Source organism: Mercenaria mercenaria, chromosome 15 (genome assembly GCF_021730395.1).
Source record: "Mercenaria mercenaria strain notata chromosome 15, MADL_Memer_1, whole genome shotgun sequence".
NCBI lineage: Eukaryota > Metazoa > Mollusca > Bivalvia > Venerida > Veneridae > Mercenaria > Mercenaria mercenaria.
In genome coordinates, this window is record NC_069375.1 from 2,805,164 (window position 1) to 2,827,079 (window position 21,916).

The 21,916-nt window shown below is 35.6% G+C and overlaps 1 long non-coding RNA gene across 3 annotated transcripts in view; it reads left to right on the plus strand.

Annotated features, from left to right (window-relative positions):
* Positions 1 to 18,203, plus strand: part of LOC128548880 (uncharacterized) — a 30,664-nt gene extending 12,461 nt beyond the window's left edge. For 2 of the 3 annotated variants that reach the window (XR_008367300.1, XR_008367298.1), the window contains 3 exons: positions 8,358 to 8,410; positions 13,515 to 13,601; positions 14,560 to 18,203. This is a non-coding gene — a long non-coding RNA (uncharacterized LOC128548880). Of the gene's footprint in view, positions 1 to 8,357; positions 8,411 to 13,514; positions 13,602 to 14,540 lie in introns of all 3 variants that reach the window. The other variant, XR_008367299.1, reaches the window with a different exon arrangement.
* The last annotated feature ends 3,713 nt before the right edge of the window (positions 18,204 to 21,916 follow it).

Sequence of the window (21,916 nt, forward strand, 5' to 3'; positions counted from 1 at the left end):
CGTGCTACGTTACAACACTTCTGTAGCTACAGGCTTCAGATTTAGACCACATGCATAGGATTGTGTACCGAAACAAACTTTGACCTTGACATTGACCTAGTGACCTACTTTCACATTTTTGAAGGTACATGCTTTAAATTTGGACCACATGCATAGATTTGTGTTCTGAAGTGTAATTTGACCTTGATTTTGACCTAGTGACCTACTTTCACATTTCTCAAGCTACAGCCTTCAAATTTGGACCACTTGCATAGTTTTGTGTACCGAAATAAACTTTGACCTTAAGATTGACCTAGTGACCTACTTTCAGATTTCTCAAACTACAGCCTTCAAACTTGATGCACATGCATAGTTTTGTGTAGAAAGAACTTTGTCCTTGAAATTGATCTAGTGACCTACTTTCACATTTCTCAAGCTACAGCTTTCGAATTTGGACCACATGCACAGTGTTGTGTACGGAAATGAAATTTGACCTTGAGCTGGTCAGTAAGTCTTGAAATTTGGAACACTCAAAAATGGCACATTGGTGGGCGCCAAGATCACTCTGTGATCTCTTGTTTTAATAGATAAAGGCAGTATTTATGAAGATGATTTTTAAAAAAATCTCTTTATAGGCTGATCACAAGTAGACCCAATTAAAATATAGTGCTATTTTTTTCTCATTTCTTTTCACCAGACATTGATTGATGCCACTGATGTTGATTATTACAAGTGATATAGGTTGTGTAGATGACATACGTTCACTCTGGGTAAGTTTAATAGGCAATTATGAAAACAAGAAGTGGTGGAAGGAAACCACTGTCAACAAGCCGGAACCAGTGTAAAAGTTGCTAACAAACTATTTTCTTTTGATTTTTTTGTTGCACTAACATTGAGCTTTTGAAAGATGGTAGGCTGCCAAGATCTGATGTATTAGAAAATAGATTTGCAGAGCAGGTTTTGAATTGTGATTTATATAGAATTATATAGGGGCTCCATTTAGTGGTGTTCAGCCTATATGGATTATATTGTAAATTTCAAAAATCTTTTTCTCTGAAACCTGAACGCCTAGAGCTTAGATATTTTTCATGTTGCATTGTCTAATGGACGTCTGCTAAGATTGTTCAAGTCAGTATTGGTCCGCCCCATGGTCCCTTAAATTTACACAGAGCTCTATAAGAAAAAACATGAAAAAAACATCTCTGAAACCACAAGGCACAGAGCTTACATGTTTTGCATGTGGTATTGTCCAGTGGACCTTTACCAAGGTTGTTCAACTCATGACCTAGGGGCTATTAAAAGCCCCTCCATGGGGGTCACTTGGTGTTACTTTGACTTATACAGGATAAAGTTTCAAAACAATTTTAATCATAATTCATAGGTTGTTTAATTATAATTAGCTGAGAACCCTAAATAATTATGACACACATCAGGCCTGTAGGAAGCATTTTGAGATTGGGAGACACAGCCTATGTTTTCATAATTATTGATAAAATTAACATGTTAGTTCTCATATTTTCCAATAAAGATTTTCTTCTATACTGTCTTGTTATTTACACATTCTTATATCCACTTGGACTTGCACAATAAGCCACTTAACTCCATAGTAGGCGTCAAAATCACATTACAGCAAAAGCCACAAGAATACCACTAGCAACACATTACAACTGTCAGAGCTGCAATTTGATTGACTTGTGTTCATTAAATTTTGCAAAAACATAGCACTGATCTCCATATTCAAAGACAACGTACGCTTTCTATAGAATGGAAATTTCTGAACATCCACAAAATGCATGTCCATACTTGTAAATTAGCAGTGCTCAGTCTGAAGTATTTAAAGAGGAAATATTTAATAAGATACCACTGTGAAATACAGACCATATGACTGTAACAGGCAGTCATTTTAAAAACTGCAGAAAATTCAGTCAAAAGTTCACCCTGGTCCAATTTTTCAACACTGTTCCTTCAGAGACCCTTTACTAATTTTTTTCAGTTACAAAATATGGCCCCCAGTGGACAACGCTGGTTTTCTCTATATATCGGTATCTGTTAGAAAACTTTGATAATCTTACAAACCACTGGCCTGATTTCAAAATAAATTTACACAACTATCATTATGAAACTTAAGCAATGGGACTTAGATAAGCGATTTAGGGCCATTGTGGCCCTCTTGTTAAACTATGTGCTGAAATATGTATATACTGTTTGCATAATACATGTGACACTTTAGTAAACAGTTACTTATTGTTAAATTGTTGTTGTTAACAAATATATGTTGAAGACCTCCCAAGAATGTCAGTATGCTGATAAAAATTTACAAAAAAGATCCTTGTGCCATTAACAGAAAAAAAGACAGATTTGAGACAGAAATCTGTGACTATTTTTATTTTAAAATTACTGTAATATACAGGTTTGGTTTCAAATAAAACTGATTTTCTCTTTATTTTCCTTCGCTTTTTACCATTCTGTTCTATTCAGAAGTTAAATTCTGTCCAAAATAAACCATTTTTGAAGTCATGAATATGTGCATAGTCGTGAATATGTAAATAGACATGAATACATGTATGTAAATATTCATTAATAATACAACTGAATCCTTTTCTTTTTAGATGTAGTTGAAGTATCTGTGGCTTCTTGTACCATACTTTAGCCAAGACAAGACAGCTTTATTCTCTAAATCAGCAGAATGTACTCAGCATTTAGACACATGTAATATTGCACATTTTTAATAAACGGGAGATAATAACTTCCGATAATAAGAACTGAGATAAAAACAATCAGCAATACCAAAGGGAGTTAAATAGGCTGAACAGCACTAAATCCGTCTGTTCTTTATTTCATATAAAATCCACTTACTTCATAATGGTTTTTTGACATTTTCTGGCATATCAGATTTTCAGAGACTTATATTCCCATAAAGGACTAGATTGCTACTTTAGAAAAACAAAGGGGAGTGTTAACTTTTATATAAGAAAACTACAGTTCGTTAAATACAACAGGCTGAATTTACTACTTTTTGCTTGTTTCAGTTTCTCTTTTCGAGACATTAAATTCTTACGCCGCCATTTTTACCTAGCATGCGATAGGAACATGCCGATTTCGATAGAATGCAAAGTGATACATACTAAAATGCGGTAGGGTAAAACTAAACACGTTGCTGTTGAGAAAAGGCACTAGGATAGGAGAAAATATTAGCTGACTGCACTATTTATATTTGGACTACTTGTGGCTAGACCAGCGGAGGCTTACATTTGATTTGGTAGTGATCAGCCTATAATAACAGTCACAAAAGATACATATTGTTGCTTAATATTCAAGTTGAAGAAAAAATCCTGAAATCTTTTATTTGTGTATAATAAGTGGATGATCCAGTGGTGAAAAAATTGCAGTATTTATATAATAGAACCTGTCTGCTGAAATTAATTGAAAAGCTTTTCTGAAATGAAATTTTATGTTTATATTAATCTGGAAGTCAGAGAAAACTTATAAAATCCTACCATATAGGCTATCAACACTCATTTTAACACAATGTGTATGCTTTTAACATAATTTAGTACAGAGGGCATGATACAGAATCAACAAAAGCTGTCTTAATTTGATATTCTGAAACATTACAAGATGGAACCAGCTTCCGATGTAACCAGATTCAGAACTTTATAGACAGTACTGAAAACTTGATAGCTGTTATTTGTACCAGTGAAATTTAGTTTCAAATGTTTTCAGAAACCTGAACAACAGCACTCACCATGCAGGACTAATAGCCAGTAAGATCTACTCGCCCTTAGAGAACAGTCACTTGCCCTAATAAAATTACAACTATCTGAGTGGCATTTTTAATACTGTCACTTTTATGAAAGGAGTATTATGTACAATAAACAAATGTCAAATATAACACACAGTAGACAAATAATATTCTCTTGTACACTACATTTCCTTTTTAATTTGATTAATCATTATTGTTCTGCTTAAATTTTCTTTTCACTGCAGACATTTTTTTTTTCTTTCACTGTATTTTTGTCATCTCCACCACCCGGTTTCTCTCCAAATAAATTACGGATGTTGGTTTGCCATGCTTTGACAAAGTACGGGGAAAGTAAAAGGTGACAGTGATATCATAAACTCTGATAAATAAGTTTATCTTGACTTGCTTATGGTACATGCTTTTCTTGTAATAACTGCATCGATAATAATAATCATCACAGTCTAGCTCGCAATCAATATCGGTAAGCGATTGAATTTTAAAGCATCTGCCATCGCATCTTTGCGATGTCATTCAAAACATTTATGCTGTATTTGGTAAAGTTACAACATAAAAAGCACTTGCCCAATCGGTTGAGTATATATACAGCGAGGTCCACTAGTTTGTCCTGTCCTGTCCAGAGTTACAGCCCCTGAAAGGACCAGAATTAGCTATTTTGACCTTGTCTGCACAATAGCAGCTTTATTTATGATTTGACTTTTACCAAACTTGTACACAACTTGTGTCACCATAGGATCTTAGTTCCTTTCTTGAACTGGCCAGATTTCATTATAGGTTCCAGAGTTATGGCCCCTGAAAGGGCCAGAATTAGCTATTTTGACCTTGTCTGCACAATGGCAGCTTCATTAATGATTTTATTTTAACCAACTTGCACATAACTTGTATCACCATAAGATCTTGATTCCTTTCTTGAAATGGCCAGATTCCATTATGGGTTCCAGAGTGATGGCCCCTGAAAGGGTCAGAATTAGCCATTTTGACGTTGTCTGCACAATAGCAGCTTCATTTATGATTTGAATTTAATCAAACTTGCACAAAACTTGTGTCACCATAAGATCTCAGTACCTTTCTTGAACCTGCCAGATCCCATATTGGGTTCCAGCATTATGGCCCCTGAAAGGGCCAAAATGCGCTATTTTGACCTTGTATGCACAATAGCAGCTTCATTTATGATTTGATTTTAACCAAACATGCACACAACTTGCATCACCACAAGATCTTGGTTCCTTTCTTGAACTGGCCAGATTTCATTATGGGTTCCAGAGTTATGGCCCCTGAAAGGGCCAAAATTGGCTATTTTGACCTTGTCTGCACAATAGCAGCTTCATTTATGATTTGACTTTAACCAAACTTGCACACAACTTGTATCACCATAAGATCTCGATCCCTTTTTATACGCCTGAAGGGACATTATGTTATTGCCTCGGTGTCCGTCTGTCTGTCTGTCTGTTGGTTAGCAATTTCCATTCCACTCCGTAACTCTTGAACCCCTTGAACGATTTCAGAGAAACCGGACACAAATGTTCACCTCATCGAAGCAATGTGCAAAGCACATGTTCGGATGGCTCACTTCGAGGTCAAAGTCACACTTAGGGGTCAAAGGTCATATGACTTTGTTTTTTAGCTCACCTGTCACATAGTGACAAGGTGAGCTTTTGTGATCACGCAGCGTCCGTCGTCCGTCCATCCGTGCATCCGTCCGTAAACTTTTGCTTGTGACCACTCTAGAGGTCACATTTTTCGTGGGATCTTTATGAAAGTTGGTCAGAATGTTCATCTTGATGATATCTAGGTCAAGTTCGAAACTGGGTCAGGTGCCGTCAAAAACTAGGTCAGTAGGTCTAAAAATAGAAAAACCTTGTGACCTCTCTAGAGGCCATATATTTCACAAGATCTTCATGAAAATTGGCCAGAACGTTCACCTTGATGATATCTAGGTCAAGTTCGAAACTGGGTCACTTGCCATCAATAACTAGGTCAGTAGGTCAAATAATAGAAAAACCTTGTGACCTCTCTAAAGGCCATATTTTTCATGGGACCTTTATGGAAGTTGGTCTGAATGTTCATTTTGATGATATCTAGGTCAAGTTCGAAACTGGGTCACGTCCGGTCAAATACTAGGTCAGTAGGTCTAAAAATAGAAAAACCTTTTGACCTCTCTAGAGGCCATATATTTCATGAGATCTTCATGAAAATTGGTCAGAATGTTCACCTTGATATCTAGGTCAAGTTCGAAAGTGGGTCACGTGCCATCATAAACTAGGTCAGTAGGTCAAATAATAGAAAAACCTTGTGACCTCTCTAGAGGCCATATCTTTCATGGGATCTGTATGAAAGTTGGTCTGAATGTTCATCTTGATGATGTCTAGGTCAAGTTCGAAAGTGGGTCACGTGCCGTCAAAAACTAGGTCAGTAGGTCAAATAATAGAAAAACCTTGTGACCTCTCTAAAGGCCATATTTTTCATGGGATCTGTATGAAAGTTGGTCTGAATGTTCATCTTGATGATATCTAGGTCAAGTTCGAAACAGGGTCATGTGCAGTCAAAAACTAGGTCAGTAGGTCTAAAAATAGAAAAACCTTGTGGCCTTTCTAGAGGCCAAACTTGTGAATGGATCTCCATAAAGATTGGTCAGAATGTTCATCTTGATGATATCTAGATCAAGTTCGAAAGTGGGTCACGTGCCTTCAAAAAGTAGGTCAGTAGGTCAAATAATGAAAAAATGTTGTGACCTCTCTAGAGGCCATATTTTTCATGGGATCTGTATGAAAGTTGGTCTGAATGTTTATCTTGATGATATATAGGTCAAGTTTGAAACTGGGTCAACTGTTGTCAAAAACTAGGTCAGTAGGTCTTGAAATAGAAAAACCTTGTGACCTCTCTAGAGGCCATACTCTTGAATGGATCTTCATGAAAATTGGTCAGACTGTTCACCTTGATGATATCTAGGTCAAGTTTGAAAGTGGGTCACGTGCCTTAAAAAACTAGGTCAGTAGGTCAAATAATAAAAAACCTTGTGACCTCTCTAGAGGCCATATTTTTCATGGGATCTGTATGAAAGTTGGTCTGAATGTTCATCTTGATGATATCTAGGTCAGGTTTGAAACTGGGTCAACTGCGGTCAAAAACTAGGTCAGTAGGTCTAAAATTAGAAAAATCTTTTGACCTCCCTAGAGGCCATATTTTTCAATGGATTTTCATGAATATTGATCTGAATGTTCACCTTGATGATATCTAGGTCAATTTCGTAGCTGGGTCACGTGCGGTCAAAAACTAGGCCAGTAGGTATAAAAGTAGAAAAACCTTGTGACCTCTCTAGAGGCCATATTTTTCATGAGATCTTCATGAAAATTAGTGAGAATGTTCACCTTGATGATATCTAGTTAAAGTTCAAAACACGGTCACGTACCTTCGAAAACTAGGTCAATAGGTCAAATAATAGAAAAACCTTGTGACCTCTCTAGAGACCATATTTTTCAATGGATCTTCATGAAAATTAGTCAGAATTTTTATCTTGATAATATCTAGGTCAAGTTCAAAACTGGGTCACATGAGCTCAAAAACTAGGTCACTATGTCAAATAATAGAAAAAACGACGTCATACTCAAAACTGGGTGATGTGGGAAGAGGTGAGCGATTCAGGACCATCATGGTCCTCTTGTTGTGTATATTGCTCTGCATTTGCGTTGCATTGCAGTGCTCTTGTTTTTATTTAGCAGATCCTTCTTTTGTTCACTAAGTATTGCAATAATTTTTTTTAATTACTTCCCTTTTATGTTACTATAAATAGCTTATTTAGTAACTTTTTTATTATTGGCCGTAAGGAAAAACCGAGACCACTTTTCTGTGGTACAATATGGATGGTACCTCCAATTTTTAGGTGTATTTTGACATATCTCTACCTTGTAAGAATTTTTTTTCTTTTTGGTTAAATTTTTTCCCTTTGTTGTTCCTGTCCTTTGGACTTTATCAGTCAAAATTTTGCTGCTATCCTCCTCTGATGTAATCCTTTGGGCATGAAACTACTGGCCTGATTTGAAAATATTTTTATTTGAAGTAACTTTAAGAAAATTTCAACTATATTTTCTCATTATTCTTTTGATTGATCTTGATTATGATTTTTTTTACCTTCTTGTCCTTAAGTGCAATGATAACAGGTGAGCGATATAAGGCCATTATGGCCCTCTTGTTGATATTAAAACATTGTGCTAACAATTTAGACATTGAAACCATTTCTGTCAAAATCTTTTGCAAAATCAGGCAAGATGTAGATATGTACTGTGGGCAGAAAGGCTTCATGATCCATGTATGTTGAGTGTTGAATATAATCAATAGGAATTTTACTGCTTTGTTGAGATCAAATTTCATTGAATGACTCCACTTTTTTTTTAACTCATCTGTGAAATCCATGAAAATTAGTCCCCAGTGAAAATTAATTACATAAACATGTATATAATCAATCACAAACCATAAATAACAGCTCAAGTCATCATGGTTGAAATCATGGAGACCATTTCAGTGTGAAGGACTAGCAAAAAATAACTTTATATGTAGACATAGATACCAGAGTTTTCATTCAGCCTGCATTTATATCTTCTTTGTTTCTGGTGTTTTTCAGCTCTCACCCAGGTGTTCCTGTTACACAAGCATGAAGAAAAGGAGTTGCTGGAGGTATTGTTATGTATGTAATTATACTGAATTTATACCCCTGTGCTATACACACTGGAGGTACATGTTAACATAATTACCGTGGGGTTTTCTTTTCAATGAAAATACTTCAAAATGGAAAGAAAAAAAGTTGGGTCACCAAGCAGCTAAAAAATATATCTAGAAAAAACTTTAAAAACTGGTGAAACTTGATATTTTTATTTTTAGTTCATCTAAGCCAAAGACGCATGGTAAGCTTTTGTGACTGCTCAATGTGCATCCGTCCGTCAGCTATTTCTAAACAAGAGGGCCATGATGGCCCTATATCGCTCACCTGAGTATGATTGCTCTTAATGATAAGATCAAGTTTTGACATAGATCACATAGGCATACACATTAAATATCATCAGGATGAATATTTTTTGCAACAGTCCCTTTTGACCTATGGGTCACATACTAGTCGGGGTCAATCTCCATACCAAGTTCGAGGGTCCTAGGCTTAAATGCTGCATTTTTGTACTAGCATGACTATTCTTTACCCTCGAAGATTTAAATAACATTTAAAACCAATCTCATTAGATGCTGCTGAGGTATATTCATTTACATAGAATAAAGGGAGATAATTTATCATAAATTCAGTCAAAAGTTTTCTACCCTGATTGTCCAAATGCATCTGATGGCATAAATGACATTTCAAATCAGTATCTTCACTGGTTACTAAGATACACCCATTTTTAATTTGAAACAAAGGGAGATAATTTGACATAAAATCAGTCCAGAGTTATCAACTATCATCCTGTCACTAAAAAATCTTCTTCAAAACCACTAGGCAGATTTACACCAAACTTCACAGGAATGATCCTTTGGTGGTCCCCATTCAGAACTGTTCAAAGAATTGAATTCCACACAGAACTCTGGTTGCCATGGCAACCGAAAGGAAAAACTGTGATGCTCTGATTCATATCGGGGAGCTCTTTAATTTTCAAACCGTGACCAAACGTTATTGCCTTCTTATGTCTGGACCTCGAGTTGTCAGCAATTTCTCCTGACCACATTTAAACCTCTTCAGGGCATTGACTTTTTAATCATATGCAGCATAGCATTTGTCTTTTTCCTTGGCTTCTAGCTCACCTGAGCCAAAGGCTCAAGGTGAGCTTGTGTGACCACTTGACGATGTCCATGATCCGTCATTCGTTTGTCAACAATTTCTTGTCTGCACAATAGTGGTATCATGTATGATTTGATTCTAACCAAACTTGCACAGAACTTGTATCACAATAAGCTTTTGGTTCCTTTCTAGAACCAGCCATATCCCACCATGTGTTCCAGAGTTACAGCCACTGAAATGGCAAAAATTAGCTATTTGTCTTGTCTGCATGATAGTACAGTCGAAACTCGGTATCTCAAACTCGCTTACCTCGAAATTCCGCTTAAGTCGAAGAAATTTTCAAGTCCCGTCAAATTTCCTTCTTTATTTATGTAATTCAACTTCGGTTACGTCAAAATTTGACTTACCGAGACTCCAGATGTCTCGAAAGGGATTTTCAGTCCTGTCAATAAAATTAAAGTGCATTGTAAACTCGGTAAGTCGAAGTGAGAAAAATATGCGAGTAAATTTCGCACATGTCATTGTAAATGTGGTTGGTTTTTAACACATGTCTATGTTTATTGCCTAACCAGAAAGCCGTGATGCCGACATATCAAAGGTGTGGCGATTATCAAAGTTAGATGACATCATCCTTGTTTGCACATGCCATAATGATAATTGTTTGATGTAAACATTAGATTTCTTTAATCAGCATTTATTTTTTGAGACATTGTGTAAATTGCTTTTAATTTAAACTAATGAATTAATTGGTTTGACCAGTTGGGATATTTAATAAGGATTCAGAGGTACATGTTTTTGTAATTGCGATGAGACTGTATAAAAATTAACTTCTTGGGGGAAAGTATCATTCGTTCAAAATGTCAGATCGAAATGCTGTCAATCCTCTGGGAAAAAAGCGTAGTACAAAAAAAAACTTGAATCAAAAACATTTGAGGTTAGTATCATTTTTATTCTTCGAAAAACTTAAAACTTTGATAAACACAAACTGTACAGAATCGTGTACGCGTAATTGCCGACAACGTATACACGACATCAAGGAAACAGTTCTGATTTTTCATTAAATCTGTTTGTAATGTGTACTCATTTCGTCTGCATACGTCCCTTCTCATAACTCGAATTTCGGTTATCTCGAAATAAAAAGCATGGTCCCTTGAAATTCGAGATACCGAGTTTCGACTGTAGTTTCATTATGCCCCCCTTCTAAAAAGGAGGGGTATATTGTTTTGCAGATGTTGGTCGGTCAGTCTGTCTGAATGCATGAAGACCAATCCATTGACGGATGAACACTCAGGAACACTTTGGCCTAGGTTCATGAAAGTTGATAGGGAGGTTGATCATAACCAGCAGATGACCTCTATAGATTTTGAGATCAGTAGTTCAAAGGTCAAGGTCATAGTGACCCGGAACAGTTAAACGGTTTCTGGATAATAACTCAAGAAAGCTTGGGCCTAGGATCATAAAATTTGATAGGGAGGTTGGTGATGACCAGCAGATGACCCCTATTTATTTTGAGGTCAAAGGTCAAAGTCACAATGACCCGAACAGTTAAACTGTTTCGGGACAGTAACTTAACACTTGGGCCTAGGATCACAAAACTTGATAGGGAGGTTGATCATGATCAGCAGATGATCCCTATTGATTTTGAGATAAGTAGGTCAAAGGTCAAGGTCACATTGACTCTATAAGATCTTGGTTCGTTTCTTTAACCAGCCATATCCCACCACGGGTTCCAGAGTTACAACCCCTGAAAGGGCAAAAATTGGCTATTTTGGTCTTATCTGCATGATAGTGGTTTCATTTATGATTTGAATTTAACCAAACTTTCACACAACTTGTATCACATTAAGATCCTGTTTCTCTTCTGGAACCAGCGATATTCCATTATGGGTTCTAGAGTAACAGCCCCTGAAAGGACGAGATATAAACTATTTTGGTCTTGTCTGCACAATAGCAGTCTCATTTATGATTGAATTTTAACCAAACTTGCCCACAACTTGTATCACCATAAGATCTTAGTTCCTATCTTGAACTAGCCATATCCCACCATGGGTTCCAGAGTTCAGCCCATGAATGGGCAAAAGTTGGCTATTCTGGTCTTGTCTGCATGATAGTTTTATTTGTGATTTGATTTTTACCAAATTTTCACTCAACTTGTATCGGTTCTTTTCAATATTTCACTGTGGGTTCCAGAGTTACTGCCCCTGTGCATTTACAAACTTTGTCCGAAGCCGTTCTTCTTCATGCATGGAGGGATTTTGATGTAACTTGGCACAAATGTTTACCATCATGAGAGAGTGTCAGGCACAAGAACCAGGTCCCTAAGTCTAAGGTAAGGTCACATTAAGAGAACAAAGGTCAGATACAGAGGTCCAGAGCATTTCTTCTTCATGCATGGAGGGATTTTGATGTAACTTGGCACAAATATTACTATAAATAGCTTATAATATAACTTTTTATTACTGGCCATGGGTAAAAAATTGAGACCACTTTTCTGTAGCATGCGTGTTACATCCAATTATTATGTGTATTTTGACCTATCTCTACCTGGTAAGGAGTTTTGCCTTGACTTATATTATATAGAAATTTTTTAGCTCACCTGAGCACAAAGTGCTCAAAGGTGAGCTTTTGTGATCACCCTGTGTCCGTTCTCCATCCGTCGTCGTCGGCATCGTCATCAACAATTTGACTGTTAACACTCTAAAGATCACAATTTTGGCCCAATCTTAATGAAACTTGGTCAGAATGTTACCCTCAATAAAATCTTAGACGAGTTCTATATTGGGTCATCTGGGGTCAAAACTAGGTCACCAGGTCAAATCAAAGGAAAAGCTGGTTAACACTGTAGAGGCCACATTTATGACTATCTTCATAAAACTTCATCAGAACGTTAATCTTGATGATCTATAGGTCAAAATTAAATCTAGGACATGTAGGCTCAAAAACTAGGTCACTAGATCAAATCAAAGGAAAATTTAGTTAACACTCCAGAGGCCGCGTTCATGACCATAACTTTTGGTCAGAATGTTAATCTTGATGATCTTTAGGTCAAATTTAAATCTGGGTCAGGTGGGGTGAAAAACTAGGTCACTAGGTCAAATCATAGGAAAAGCTTGTTAACACTCTAGAGGCCACATTTATGACTACCTTCATGAAACTTAGTCAGAATGTTAACCTTGATGATCTTTAGGTCAAGTTCAAATCTGGGTCATGTGGGGTCAAAAACATGGTCACCAGATCAAATCAAAGGAAAAGCTAGTTAACACATTTATGAAAATATCTTAATGAAACTTGGTCAGAATGTTAATCTTTATGATCTTTAGGTAAGTAGGTCAGGTGAGCGATAAAGGGCCTTCATTGCCCTCTTGTTTATGATTAACTTCTCCATGTTGCTCTTTTTGTATTTTTGCCAGATATGCCCCTTTCATAATTAATGTTGTTTTTTTGGCAATCTTTGCTTTCTGGATATAACTTTAGTACAATATAAGATAAGACTTGAAACTTAAAATGTATCTTTATTATCATCATCTGCATGACTTGTGTGGTAACAATCCCCATAACTCTGATTTGCATTTTTGACGAAATGATGCCCCTTTCATACTTAAACTTCTTGACAAACTTAGTTTTCTGGACATAACTTTGGTACTATATAAGATAATGACAAAGCTCAAAATATATCTTTACCATCATTATCTGCATGTGTGATAACAATCCCAGTAACTCTGATTTGTGTTCTTGACAGAATTATGCCCCTTGATGTATCTTCCTTTTAAAAGTATTGAAACATATATTCATTTTACTGTCAAATTGCCAAATAGTGGAGCGGGCTGTCTTACGGACAACTCTTATTTTCTGTACTCTGGACCATAAAGTATCAACTCAGATTATATTGATTATTGAGTTTTAATTTTAAACTCCATGATGTCTCCTCAAAACAATAGCAAGCATTTTAATGGTTCTCCCACTTCCAGTAATGTTTAATGTTTCCACATATATATATCAAGTATATTACAACATTTTCAGGCCCATTGAAACCAGAGATTACATCTATTGGTGATAATTTGACGAAGCCAGTTGCAGAGTTTTTACATGAGACAGTTAGGGAGAAATGTGAGTTTACATTTTGCTGGAACCTTGTTACAGGAATTTCTCCATTACAAACGGAACTGTAGGCCTGGAAGATTTTTTATGCCTACATTTAATCAGAGTGCTATATGTATGTTAGTTAGTCAATTCATCCATGCTAAGCACTTGATGCCTTGAGCTATCACTTTTAAACAGTTCAAGAGATTCCAGTGAAACCTTACACAGATTCAAATCATGTTGAGAAATATTGTGCCATGTACATGTGTCAGACTTTTACATCCAAGGTCAAGGTCACAGCCAAGGGCACTTCACTTCATGGATGTTCATTTTTAGTTTACTCTTAATTTATTTTAGCTCAATTGTGATGAAACCTTCAAGCTTATTTGAACCACATTCAAGTCCGCTTCCTTGAAAAAACAGTACTGATGTCATATTAGATGATGTGGTTGTGACTCCATTGTGTCTTGAACCCGTGACCCCCGGGTTGAGCAACTGACACCTTAACCATTAAACCACTGCTCCCCCATGTCTGTCTGTTACTAATGACCTCTCTTGTTCAATTAACTCGTATGATATTTTGAATAGTTCCGTTTGTGCTCTGCCTTTTACCAGTAGGTCTTTGTGCACACCAGACAAAAGGTTACAAAAATCATGTGAAAATTTTAATTGGATGATTTGTTTTTGCAGATTTACTGGCATTTTAATTTCTTTACGATTAAGATTTGTTGTAAGTACATTTCATTTAGACAACCATATACACAGTGAAACATTGTATATTTCATTTTTGCAAGAAATCTATTACAACACTAATAGATATTAACTTAGAAGTCATTGTTGTTCTTAGGGGATATTAGAATATTAGACGTTATGCATCTACATAAAACAGCTAAGAAACACAAAATTGTATGGTGACAATATTTTATGATTCTGTTGATTTCATATTCATACCAATTGTTTTTTCAGGTACATGTACATACTGTAGTTTCAGATTTGCAGTATCAGACAGTATCCTAGGAAACCCACAGACATTCTTGATATAGGACCAACGCAATCAGACAAGCTGGCAAGATTTTACATTCAAGAGTGGTGACATTCTGCTGAAGATTCAAGTCTGGAGATACCATTGAATCTGTTTTTAGATTTAAGTTTAAAAATGACATTGACTTACTACATGTATACTGCTTTAAGTCAAATCTTTTATCAATTTTTGTTTTTATCGATATATTAAGATCTGGGAAAATAACTTTATTGGAGAAAAATTTGTATGACAAAATAAAAGAAAGAAAAAGGTTTTTATAGTAGAAATATTTTTTTTAATAGATACTTATGAAGTGACTTTAGCATGTCTTTTAGATACACAAGATTACAATGATTGCTTTTTTTAAATTTTTCAGGAAGTGCAAAAAAAACAAAAACTTCCTTATTTGACAAGAAACAGCTTTTTTCAACCTTAATATATGTTACAGCAATTTAAAGGACTTTTATAAAATATCATTATTTATGTTAAGAGTTACATGTATCCTACCATATTACTTACTTACTTTCAACTGTATTGCATGACTTTTGTAAGTTTTAGCAGTTGGGTCATTATCACAAAAATATAGTAAGTAACTTCTAAAATTTGACAAGCTGATCTATTCCATCTGTATTCTTGAAGTTTACTGCTTAAGAGTGATAATTAAAACTGTAAATGATGCCGGTCCATAATGCTGTTGGCCAGTCTATAGTTCTGGTCCCAATTTCACAAAAAAAACTTAAATAATTGTTTAGCTAAGTCTGTTATTTCAAATGCATCTTCAGTGTAGAACTGTATATGTATATCTAATAGATCAAAACACAACAATACTGATTTCTACAGAAAAAGAAGTACAGAAATAAGAAATATACTTAAGTTTGTTATATCATGCTTAGATAGAAATATCATATCACAACACTGAGATAAGTACTGCAAACAAATAATACTAACCATGTATAATTTAGCTACAAATATATTGTTATAGAAAAATCAACATGAAATAACAAAAACTTAAGCAATAGCACGATTTTAAAATAACAGACTTAACTAAGTACATTTAATTACTTAAGTTTTTTCATGAAATTAGGGCCAGCACTAAAGTTTGTTTGGCTATAGTCAAAATTTGAAAGAAAAACTAGGAAATATTTCTGATGTCATACAGTACTGTTTAATAAAACATTTATTGAATCTCAGGGTGGTCATAAGTCAAAATTATTACGTGACTCCTATGAGCCACCGGTCCATAGTTTGTATAACATGTCCGGTACACAATCACACATGTTTTTTTACTTGGGAATAAGTCAAACATTTAAAAATAAAATGTGAACATTTTAATTTCTTATGTCATGTAATAAAATACTTATTAAATTGCTTGCTAGTTAATAGTCAAAACTATTAGCCCTAAGTCCTTTGGACCACTGGCAGTAGTTTCGACTATTGACTAGCAAGTTATTCAATAAGTATGTGCTATTGACTATTGGTCCTCTGGCAAAACTGTACAACTATCAACCTTTAATGGTCAATGATTAAAATTATACAGCCAAATAAATGACTATAGACTGTCATTAGAAAACTATTGACTGAGAAAGGCAAGGGTAATAGGATACTGATGATGGTCAATAGTCATTTTCCAGGGTTGAATGATTTAAACCCAATGACCACGTTAAAGATAGTTGTTTTATTATATTGAGCAGCAGTAAAAAGTATTACAAGGAAAGAACACTTCATGTTGTTCAGTGCCACATTTATTGATATGTTGCAGGTGCATCATTTCCATTGTTGTTTTGGTTTCCAGGCAGAATTTCGGTAAAATTATAGGTAGAATTAATTTATTTTAAATAGGTCTTAGGTGGTAGTTGCTTAGTTTGCCTGAGCACAAAAAGTTCCTGATGAGCTATTGTGATCACCCTGTGTTTGTAGTCTATCATTGTTGCCAGTCATTATCAATTTGACTAGAGGTCACAACTTTTGTCACAACTGATAAGAATACTACCATTAATAAAATCTGGACAAGCGTCTTTTTTGGATAGGTTATCAAAAACTAAGTAAGTTAAATCATAGAAAAACCTCACTGACACTTTAGGGGCTACATTTTTTGCTTGATCATTGTAAATCTCTGTCAGAATGTTTGTCTTTATAACAAAATTAAGGCTGAATATTAGATCGAAAACTAGGTCAGTTTGGAATTGAGAAAATATCAATTTTATTTCACTGATATATTCCAGTATTTCTCCGAAAAGCATAAAATAATCCTGAAATTTTTGTTTTATAGTCCATCAGCAAAACAAGTCCAAATAGATTAGGCAATGAAAATGCCTGGCAGACTGTATAAAACAAGCACTGGCCATTGAGGAGCTAATCATTTTCTTCCCAAAGTGACTTTTTTCTTCTTATTTCAACTTGTCTTAAACTGCTACCAACCTTAAGCCTGATGGATTTGTTCCTTCAGCTGAGCCCACGAATGAACATTTGTTGGGTACAGAGAACAATAGGTAACAGTAAATTCTATCAAAAGAAATACCCAGTAAAGGTCCATCTGTGGGAACGTCCGGCTGCTAAAAAGGTATGACTGTATAAAGGTACTTTCTAGACGTACAACCAGTCAGGAAGTTGTATATTCCTATCAACACTAATACAGTAATTATCAGCAAAATTTCTTTCTAGAAATGATATACAGTATCAGTAACACATTTATATTGTTATTTTCATCTCTTGTACAAGTGTTGAGAAAAAAACCTGTTGTCTGAAGGACGTGAACTTGTGATCTAAGTTAAGGTCATCTGGAGGTCATGACAGTCACTGCGAACTTCTTTGTGGTACTGTCTGTGATGAAGGTTTGTTGTTTAAAGATGTAAGACATTAAGGTGTAATTTTAGTGACAAGGTGAGCTTTTGTGATCACCCTTTGTCCATCGTCAGTCCGTCCGTCAACAATTTCTTGTCTGCGCGATAATGGTTTCATTTATGATTTTATTTTAACCAAACTTGCACACAACTTTTATTATCCCCCGACGAAAGTCGGAGGGATATAGTTTTGGCGTTGTCCGTCCGTCCGTCCGTCCGTCCTTCCGTCCGTCTTTCCGTCCGTCCGTCCGTCCTTCCGTCTTTCCGTCCGTCCGTCCGTCCGTCCGTCCGGAGCCATATCTAGGAAATGGTTGGGAATATTTATTTAAAACTTCATATACATGTTCACCACAATGAGTTCTTGCGGCCCGTCAAGTTTCAGTCAGATTGCCCAAGTAACACCAGAGTTATGGCCCTTAGAAGTTTCTAGTGTTAACTATATAGGGTACTATAAATATGGCAATTTCTGCATCATAACTTTTGATATATTTGACCTAGAACTATGAAACTTAAACAGAATTTAGATCACCATAATGTGGTTGTGTACACACAATTTCATTTGGATTTATTTGTAAATTAAGAGTTATTGCCCTTTAATTGTATAAAAATCCACATATTTGTACATAACAAACTTACCATTTGGTAGAATTTCATTAAATTTCTTTCATTCTTTTCCATGAACATCTATTGTAAACATGTGAAGTTGTGTACCCACACCTGGTCACCCCCTTACCTTGATCACACACCTCCCCCCCTATCCCCCGACACCCCCCCCCCCCCCCCCCAAAAAAAAAAAAAAAAAAAATTCATTCCTTACTTTAGATTTTTTGAAACAAACTTCATATACATGTTCACCACTATGAGGTTATGGGCCCATCAAGTTTCAGACAGATTGCCCAAGTGTAACACCAGAGTTATGGCCCTTAGAGGTTTCTAGTGTTAACTATATAGGGTACTATAGATCTGTAGATATGCCAATTTCTGCATCATAACTTTTGATATATTTGACCTAGAACTATGAAACTTTAACAGAATTTAGAGCACTATAATGTGGTTGTGCACAGACAATTTTGGACGGATTTCTTTTTGTAACTTCAGAGTTATTGCCCTTTAATTGTCTAAAAATCAACATATTTGTACATAACAAACTTACCATTTGGCAGAATTTCTTTTCTGTGAACATTTATTATAAACATGTGAAGTTGCGCACCCACACCTGGTCACCCACTTGCCTTGGTCACACCCCCTCCCCCTCCCAACCCCACTCCCCACCACTCCCAAAATTTTTTTTTTTTTTTTTTTCATTTCTTATTTTAGATTTTTTTTCAAACCTTCCAAGTTGTACCATTCCCCCACCTCACTTCTCCACCCAGTCATGCCCACCACTGATCATGCATCCTCTGCCCCCACCCCCCGTCCCCCTCCAACTTCACCCTTTTACCTTTTTTTTTTTTTCATTTTTAATTTTCAATCAATATTTATAATCAACATGTGAAATTTTGTTTCCTCTCCCGTTCCCCTGCACCCCCACCCCCTAAAAAAATATATATTTCCATTCCTTTTTTTTTTTTTAAATGTTCAAACCTTCAACATGTTAAGTTGTGACTGCACAAACCTTGCCCTCAGCCATGTTCAAGATATCTTACCTGTGTTCTCTTAAGGACATCTGATCTTTTAAGTTCAAATGTACATGTAAAACAGCAACACCTGGTGCCAAACCACTCAAAGACAATATTTCATTCCAGTTAAACTTCAAGCTCACATTTCAATTAACTGCATTTAATTTTAAAAGCTAACCTTATTACAGTAAGCATATCCCATTCAAAATAAATTCTTTAGTCAGGATCAAAGTATCATACATTTATTATGTACTCTTTAATTAAACATTTGTTTTCTGTTAAATTGATTTTGACTAATGAAATTATTTGCTTCTTATTAACATCCTTAACTTTTTGCCGGATATATCTTTTTGCCATTCCTCACCACAAACCCTTTCGGCGGGGGATACCAATTCATCGAATTTGCTTGTCACCATATAATCTCGGTTCCTTTCTTGAACTGGCCAGGTCCCATTATGGGTTCCAGAGTTACTGCTCCTGAAAGGGCCAAAATTAGCTATTTTGAGCTTGTCTGCACAATAGCAGCTTTATTTATGATTTGATTTTTACAGATCTTGTTTCCTTTCTGGAACTGGCAAGATTTCATTATGGGTTCCAGAGTTATGGCCCCTGAAAGGCCCAAAATTAGCTATTTTGACCTTGTCTGCACAATGGCAGCTTTATTTATGATTTGATTTTTACCAAACTTGCACACAACTTGTATCACCACAAGATCTTGGTTCCTTTCTGGAACTGACCAGATTCCATTATGGGTTTTAGAGTTATGGCCCCTGAAAGGCCCAGAATTAGCTATTTTGACCTTGTCTGCACAATAGCAGCTTCATTTATGATATGATTTTAACCAAACTTGCATAAAACTTGTGTCACCATAAGATCTTGGTTCGTTTCTTGAACTGGCCAGATCCCATAATGGGTTCCAGAGTTATGGCTCCTGATAGGGCGGGAATTAACTATTTTGACCTTGTCCGAACAATAGCAGCTTCATTTATGATTTGAATTTAATCAAACTTGCACAAAACTTGTGTCAACAAAAGATCTTGGTTCCATTCTTGAACTGGCAAGATCCCATAATGGGTTCCAGAGTTATGGCCCCTGAAAGGGCCAAAATTGGCTATTTTGACCTTGTCTGCACAATAGCAGCATCATTTATGATTTGAATTTAACCAAACTTGCACACAACTTGTATGTTATTATGTTATCGCATCGGTGTCCGTCTGTCTGTGTGTTGGTTAGCAATTTCCCTTCTGCTCTGTAACTCTTGAACCCCTTGATGGATTTCAGAGAAACCAGACACAAATGTTCACTCATTGAAAGGATGTGAAGAGTGCATGTTTAGGATGACTAAATTCAATGTCAAGGTCACACTTAGGGGTCAAAGGTCATATGGCTTTGTTTTATGTGAATATTGCTCTGCATTTGCATTGCATTGCAGTGCTCTTGTTTTTATTTGGCAGATACTTCTTTTGTTCGATTACAATCTTTTTTTATTACTTCCCTTTTATGTTACTATAAATAGCTTATTTAGTAACTTTTTTATTATTGGCCGTAGGGAAAAACTGAGACCACTTTTCTGTGGTACAACATGGATGGTACCTCCAATTTTTAGGTGTATTTTGACATATCTGCACCTTGTAAGATTTTTTTCTTTTTGTTTTTGGTTAAAGCGGTGGTACTCAGGTGAGCGATATAGGGCCACCATGGCCCTCTTGTTTTACAACCCGCATAAGATTTTGATATCATTTTAAAGTAGAAGTTATCCCCGACACGAATGTGTAACTGTTTTCTTGGTTGTAAGTGAAACTTTTTAGCTGTGACATCGCAAACACTACCATACACGTCTGTTTTGTTAAAAAGCGATAAAAATGGTTTATTCACCCTCATTTGTTTATTTTTTAATTTACAGCAATGAATTTTTCATCTTTATCTGTGTTTACAAAGGTCTAAGGCGCTAGACAGTATTTTTCACTTTTATTTTCAAAATTATGGAAAAAATGAAGAAAAACGGCATTCTCAATTTTATGGGATTTTTTAGTAAAATTTGGCACACTTGTCTAATTAACGAAAAAATGGCTTGAAAGGACCATGTATGAAAAGGGCGTTTTGGGCCCCCGATCAAGTTTTGTTTGTAAATGCATCATTAGATTATTAAATATATCTATTTTCTTGATTTAGTTGCCAAATATCAGTGAATAAAGTCAGTTTAAAAAAAAAAAAAAAAAAAAAAAAATACTGGTGTTATATATACATCCGTCCAAGTGTGTGAATATTTGGTTTAGGAGGGGTATGCTTAAAAAGTGCCATACTGAAGTTATTATTTACTTAAATTAGACCTTGACTTGATCATTCATTGCTAATACAGTGTACAATTCATTTTGACATTTAATACCCATTATAATACTTGAATAAGAAAAACAATATAATGGGAGATAACTTTTCCTTACTCAAAACAGCTGAAAAGTAAGGTAAAAATTGTATTTTCTCAATTTTCCAAGATAAAGACACATCAAGAAATGTTTATTGTTTTATATCTATTTTATCTTATTTTGTAAGTTTAGAACTTGTCATGGTTACAAATCTAATTACTTGTTACCAAGGTAACAGATTGATTTTTAGCAATGCTCAGGTGAGTTTTTCTGATCGCTCGATGTCCGGTGTCCGTCGTCTGTCTGTCTGTCAACATTAAGCTTGTGTATGCGATAGAGGCTGTATTTTTCAACTGATATTCATGAAACTTGGTCAGAATGATAACCTTGAAGAAATCTAGGCCGAGTTCGAAAATGGGTCATCTGGGGTCAAAAACTAGGTCACAAGGTCAAATCAAAGAAAAGCCTTGAGTATGCGATAGAGGCTGTATTTTTCAAT